Below are 6,000 nucleotides of genomic sequence, written 5' to 3'. Positions count from 1 at the left end.
AAAACTAACCAGCTACTGTGATTCTCTAGGTCATTACGAGTTCATAGACACCTAACATGTCTAGGTTATTTTTTATCCAAGTGGTGAAAAAAAATTCAACACTTTGCGTAAAGGGACACTGTCACCTGAATTTGGAGGGAACAATCTTCAGCCATGGAGGCGGGGTTTTGGGGTTTTTGATTCACCCTTTCCTTACCTGCTGGCTGCATGCAGGCTGCAATATTGGATTGAAGTTCATTTTCTGTCCTCCATAGTACACGCCTGCGCAGGCATGCACTACGGAGGACAGAGAATGAACTTCAATCCAATATTGCAGCCAGCATGCAGCTAGCGGGTAAGGAAAGGGTGAATCAAAAACCCAAAAACCCCGCCTCCATGGCTGAAGATTGTTCCCTCCAAATTCAGGTGACAGTGTCCCTTTAAAAAAAAAAGTGCCATTTTCCGATACCCGAAGCGTCTCCATTTTTTGTGATCTGGGGTCGGCTGAGGGCTTATTTCTTGCGTGCCGAGCTGACGTTTTTAATGATACCATTTCGGTGCAGATACGTTCTTTTGATCGCCCGTTATTGCATTTTAATGCAATGTCACGGCGACCAAAAAAAGTAATTCTGGCGTTTCGGATTTTTTTCTCGCTACGCTGTTTAGCGATCAGGTTAATGCTTTTTTTTTATTGATAGATCGGGCGATTCTGAACGCGGCGATACCAAATACGTGTAGTTTTTTTTTTATTATTGTTTTGTTTAGGGTGGGGTGAAAGGGGGCTGATTTAAACTTTTATATTTTTTATATGTTTTTCATAATTTTAAAAACATTTTTTTTTACTTGTGCCATACTTCAATAGCCTCCATGGGAGGCTAGAAGCTGGCATATCCTGATCGGCTCTGCTACATAGCAGCGATCATCAGATCGCTGCTATGTAGCTGAAATGCAGGTGTGCTGTGAGCGCCGACCACAGGGGGCGCTCACAGCAGGCCTGCATCAGTAACCATAGAGGTCTCAAGGACCTCTATGGTGACCTTCCTGATGCATCGCCGACCCCCGATCATGTGACGCCGGTTAAATGCCGCTGTCTGCTTTTGACAGCGGCATTTAACAGGTTAATAGCGGCGGGTGAATAGCAATTTCACTCGCCGCTACTGCACGCACATGTCAGCTGTACAAAACAGCTGACATGTCGCGACTTTGATGTGGGCTCACCGCCGGAGCCCACATCAAAGGGGGTGACACGGCATGCGCTGTAATAGTACGGCGCATGTCGTGAAAGGGGGAATGTGTTACTGAGACATAACCTCAGCATTTGTCATCAACATATAAAGGCCTTATTTTTATTTTTATCTTCATTTTTATTTTTCATTTTTAATTTTTTCTTCATTTTTATTCTTAATTTTTCATTTTTATTTTTTATCTCGAGAAAAAAAAAATATTTAATAAAGTAATGTCTATACAAGAATATTGCTTTATTAAATATAGTAATCATATGGTTTCGTTATATAAGAAATGTTTCAATTCTTTCACTCATTCATTCATTCTTTTATTCATATATATTCTTATTTTGGTTCATGGCTACACATTCTTACATATTATTGGTCTAATAAATATAAGTTATTAATAAAGTTTCAGTAAAAGACACACTGACATCTACGGGTTCAAAAAAGAAATTATACCTACGACATAAAAATGTCCTAGCACATGAAGAATATGGTTAATAATGTATTATCATTATTATTATTCTATTTTTCCAAATATAAATTCCATATTAATATTTTGATAATAGTTATATGGATATTATTGATTGCTATGGTACGCTGTGATATAATAAGTGAGGTAAATTACCAGATTTGGTAAAGAATAGGGAATGAAGACTTCAATCAAGATACTGAAGTTACGTTAATAAAGACTTTTCATATTTCTAAATTCAATTCATTCTTAAAAGTTGCAAGAAGAAAAAGCCGTTATCCAGAAGTTCCACAAGGTAACAATGCTATGATTTCTGAGTAATAATAGACTGTGTCAAATACAATTCATGTCACCACTCACAACTACAGCATCCATCACTGACAACTATGAGTACAGTATCTAAACTGACAACCACAATTAGGGAGGATGATCCTATGATGCTAAGATGAACTGTGTTATTATTTTTTATCATGTTCCAATGGTTTCCTATCACCTATAAGGGTATGTGTCCACGTTCAGGATTGCATCAGGATTTGGTCAGGATATTTCATCAGTATTTGTAAGCCAAAACCAGGAGTGGAACAATTAGAGGAAAAGTATAATAGAAACATATGCTCCACTTTTACATTTATCACCCACTCCTGGTTTTGGCCTACAAATACTGATGAAAAATCCTGACCAAATCCTGATGCAATCCTGAACGTGGACACATACCCTAAGGCCGGCGTCACACTTGCGAGTTTTACAGACATAAGAGCGCAGAAACTACGTCCGTAAAACTCGCAAAAAATACGGCACAATTATTCTCTATGCCCCTGCTCCTATCTGCCGTATTTTACTGATCAGTATTATACGGCTTTCTACGGACGTAGAAAATTGCAGCATGCTGCGTTTGTCACCGTATTGCGCAAATAAAACGCCAATGAAAGTCTATGGAAGCCCCAAAAATACGGATTACACACGGACCAGCAGTGTGACTTGCGAGAAATACGCAGCGCTGTTACAGAGAAAAGCCGGTAATTCAGTGCGGTATACAGTAAAATCACACTGACAGCTTACAGTAGAATAGGTAGAATAAATATGTACACATAGAATAGGTATATATATATGTCAGTGAGACACATATATGTATATATATTCTTACTTCATACAGCGCGAGATAGCAAAAAGCCGGTAATTCAATTACCGGCTTTTGCTTTCTCCTTCCTAAACCCGACATGATATGAGACATGGTTTGCATACAGTAAACCATCTCATATCACCATTTTTTTTGCATAATCCACACTACTAATGTTAGTAGTGTGTATCTGCAAAATTTGGCCGTTCTAGCTCTTAAAATAAAGGGTTAAATGGTGGAAAAAATTGGCGTGGGCTCCCGCGCAATTTTCTCCGCCAGAGTAGTAAAGCCAGTGACTGAGGGCAGATATTAATAGCCTGGAGAGGGTCCATGGTTATTGCCCCCCCCTGGCTAAAAAAATCTGCCCCCAGCCACCCCAGAACAAGCACATCTGGAAGATGCGCCTATTCTGGCACTTGGCCACTCTCTTCCCATTCCCGTGTAGCGGTGGGATATGGGGTAATGAAGGGTTAATGCCACCTTGCTATTGTAAGGTGACATTAAGCCTAATTAATAATGGAGAGGCGTCAATTATGACACCTATCCATTATTAATCCAATTGAATGAAAGGGTTAAAAAAAACACACACACATTATTAAAAATTATTTTAATGAAATAAAAACAAAGGTTGTTGTAATATTTTATTCAACGCCCAATCCAATCACTGAAGACCCTCGTTATGGAAAAGAAAAAACATAATAAACCAACAATATACTTACCTTCCGCAGATCTGTAAAGTCCAACGATGTAAATCCTTCTGAAGGGGTTAAAACATTTTGCAGCAAGGAGTTCCGCTAATGCAGGCTGCTCCTTGCTGCAAAACCCCGGGGAATGAAGCTAAATAGAGGTCAATGATCTATATTTAGCTTCATTTGCGGTGAGGCGCCCTTTGCTGGCTGTTCATAGATCGTGGGAACTTACCTAGAAAGCTCCCAGGCTTTACAGATCTGCGGAAGGTAAGTATATTGTTGGTTTATTATGTTTTTTCTTTTCCAGAACGAGGGTCTTCAGTGATTGGATTGGGCGTTAAATAAAATATTACAACAACCTTTGTTTTTATTTCATTAAAATAATTTTTAATAATGTGTGTGTGTTTTTTTTAACCCTTTCATTCAATTGGATTAATAATGGATAGGTGTCATAATTGACGCCTCTCCATTATTAATTAGGCTTAATGTCACCTTACAATAGCAAGGTGGCATTAACCCTTCATTACCCCATATCCCACCGCTACACGGGAATGGGAAGAGAGTGGCCAAGTGCCAGAATAGGCGCATCTTCCAGATGTGCCTGTTCTGGGGTGGCTGGGGGCAGATGTTTTTAGCCAGGGGGGGCCAATAACCATGGACCCTCTCCAGGCTATTAATATCTGCCCTCAGTCATTGGCTTTACTGCTCTGGCGGAGAAAATTGCGCGGGAGCCCACGCCAATTTTTTCCGCCATTTAACCCTTTATTTTAAGAGCTAGAACGGCCAAATTTTGCAGATACACACTACTAACATTAGTAGTGTGGATTATGCAAAAAAATGGTGATATGAGATGGTTTACTGTATGTAAACCATGTCTCATATCATGTCGGGTTTAGGAAGGAGAAAGCAAAAGCCGGTAATTGAATTACCGGCTTTTTGCTATCTCGCGCTGTATGAAGGAATTATATATATATATATATATATATATATATATATATATATGTGTCTACTGACATATATATATATAGACAGTATATATGTTTTTATTTTTTTTTTAACACATGGATCCCTTGTATAGGCGTATGTCGGTTTGGCAAGCCTGCGATAAAAACACGCAGTACGGCTGCCATACGGATTACATACGGAGGATGCCATGCGCAAAAAACGGTGACACACCCTGCCTACGGAGGAGCTACGGACCACTATTTTCGAGACTTTTCAGCGTATTACGGCCGTAATATACGGACCGTTTTTGCATACGCTGAGTGTGACGCCGGCCTAAGACTTCCATGAAAGCTGGTGAACAATCAGGTAATTGTCAAGACGATACAACCCTGACATGCGTCCTGTGCACTAAGGACTCGTTATGGTGCTATGTTTAGCAAGGAAAAGTCAATGTAACCCTTGCTGTGCTGACCAAAGATGTCACACCTGTTCCAAGACCAATGCGGATGATATGGAAGGATTCCAGATGATTTTCAAGGCGATCCAAGGTCTTTAAAGGTGACACTGCACAGATATTAAAGCTACATTTCATCTATGAACTTTGTTTTTTTATCAACATTTGAATTTGTGGACTTTGATTGACACATGACACACAGTCTCTACAAAATCTACATGCTATCATCTATTTCAAAAGAATTATAATAAATAATAAATAAATAAAGATTGTTTTAAAAGAACCAAGGAGAAGACATCAAGATGAAGACCAGATGAAATCAGATGATCAGACCTGAGATGCTTCAAATATATATAGGGAAGTATATACAGTTAGGGCCAGAAATATTTGGACAGTGACACAAGTTTTGTTATTTTAGCTGTTTACAAAAACATGTTCAGAAATACAATTATGTATATAATATGGGCTGAAAGTGCACACTCCCAGCTGCAATATGATAGTTTCCACATCCAAATCGGAGAAAGGGTTTAGGAATCATAGCTCTGTAATGCATAGCGTCCTCTTTTTCAAGGGACCAAAAGTAATTGGACAATGGACTGCAATTAACTCTGAAGGTATTAGGAGTCGAGTTTCCTCTGCTGCACAGGGGAAATCTCGATCTGTCTCCGCTGCGGTCTCCCATTCTCCTCCAGCCGCAGTGGAGTCTGCTCAGCAGGGACGTCGCTCCCAGTGTCTTGCTCGCACTCACTCTGTACAGAGAGGTACTGCTGCTTCTTCAGCTCCTGCCATTAAAGTCAGTGCTGGTCAGCGGCGAGCGGACTTCCCTGGGACTAAGTCCTTGTTTGCGCACACTGAGCATGCCCAGAGCAAGAACTCCCGTTGGAGATCGAGGGTCATGTGCTCTGGCTCTGCAGCGCATTCCATTGGTCCTCTTGGCAGGCCCTGGAAGGGCAAAGTTTCTGTGGCCACTTCCTGTCCTGCAATTATATAAACTGCGCATGACCACACGGCCATGCGCTAGTGTACAATTGAATACGTGTGTTTGTTGTGAGTGCAAGTCGTTCATTAAATACCCCTACCCTATTGTATGACTGTTCGCGTATGGAGTATGGCTGCTA

Source organism: Ranitomeya imitator, chromosome 1 (genome assembly GCF_032444005.1).
Source record: "Ranitomeya imitator isolate aRanImi1 chromosome 1, aRanImi1.pri, whole genome shotgun sequence".
Taxonomy (NCBI): Eukaryota; Metazoa; Chordata; class Amphibia; order Anura; family Dendrobatidae; genus Ranitomeya; species Ranitomeya imitator.
The sequence above is the reverse complement of the archived record's forward strand: the minus strand, read 5'-3'. Positions refer to the sequence as shown.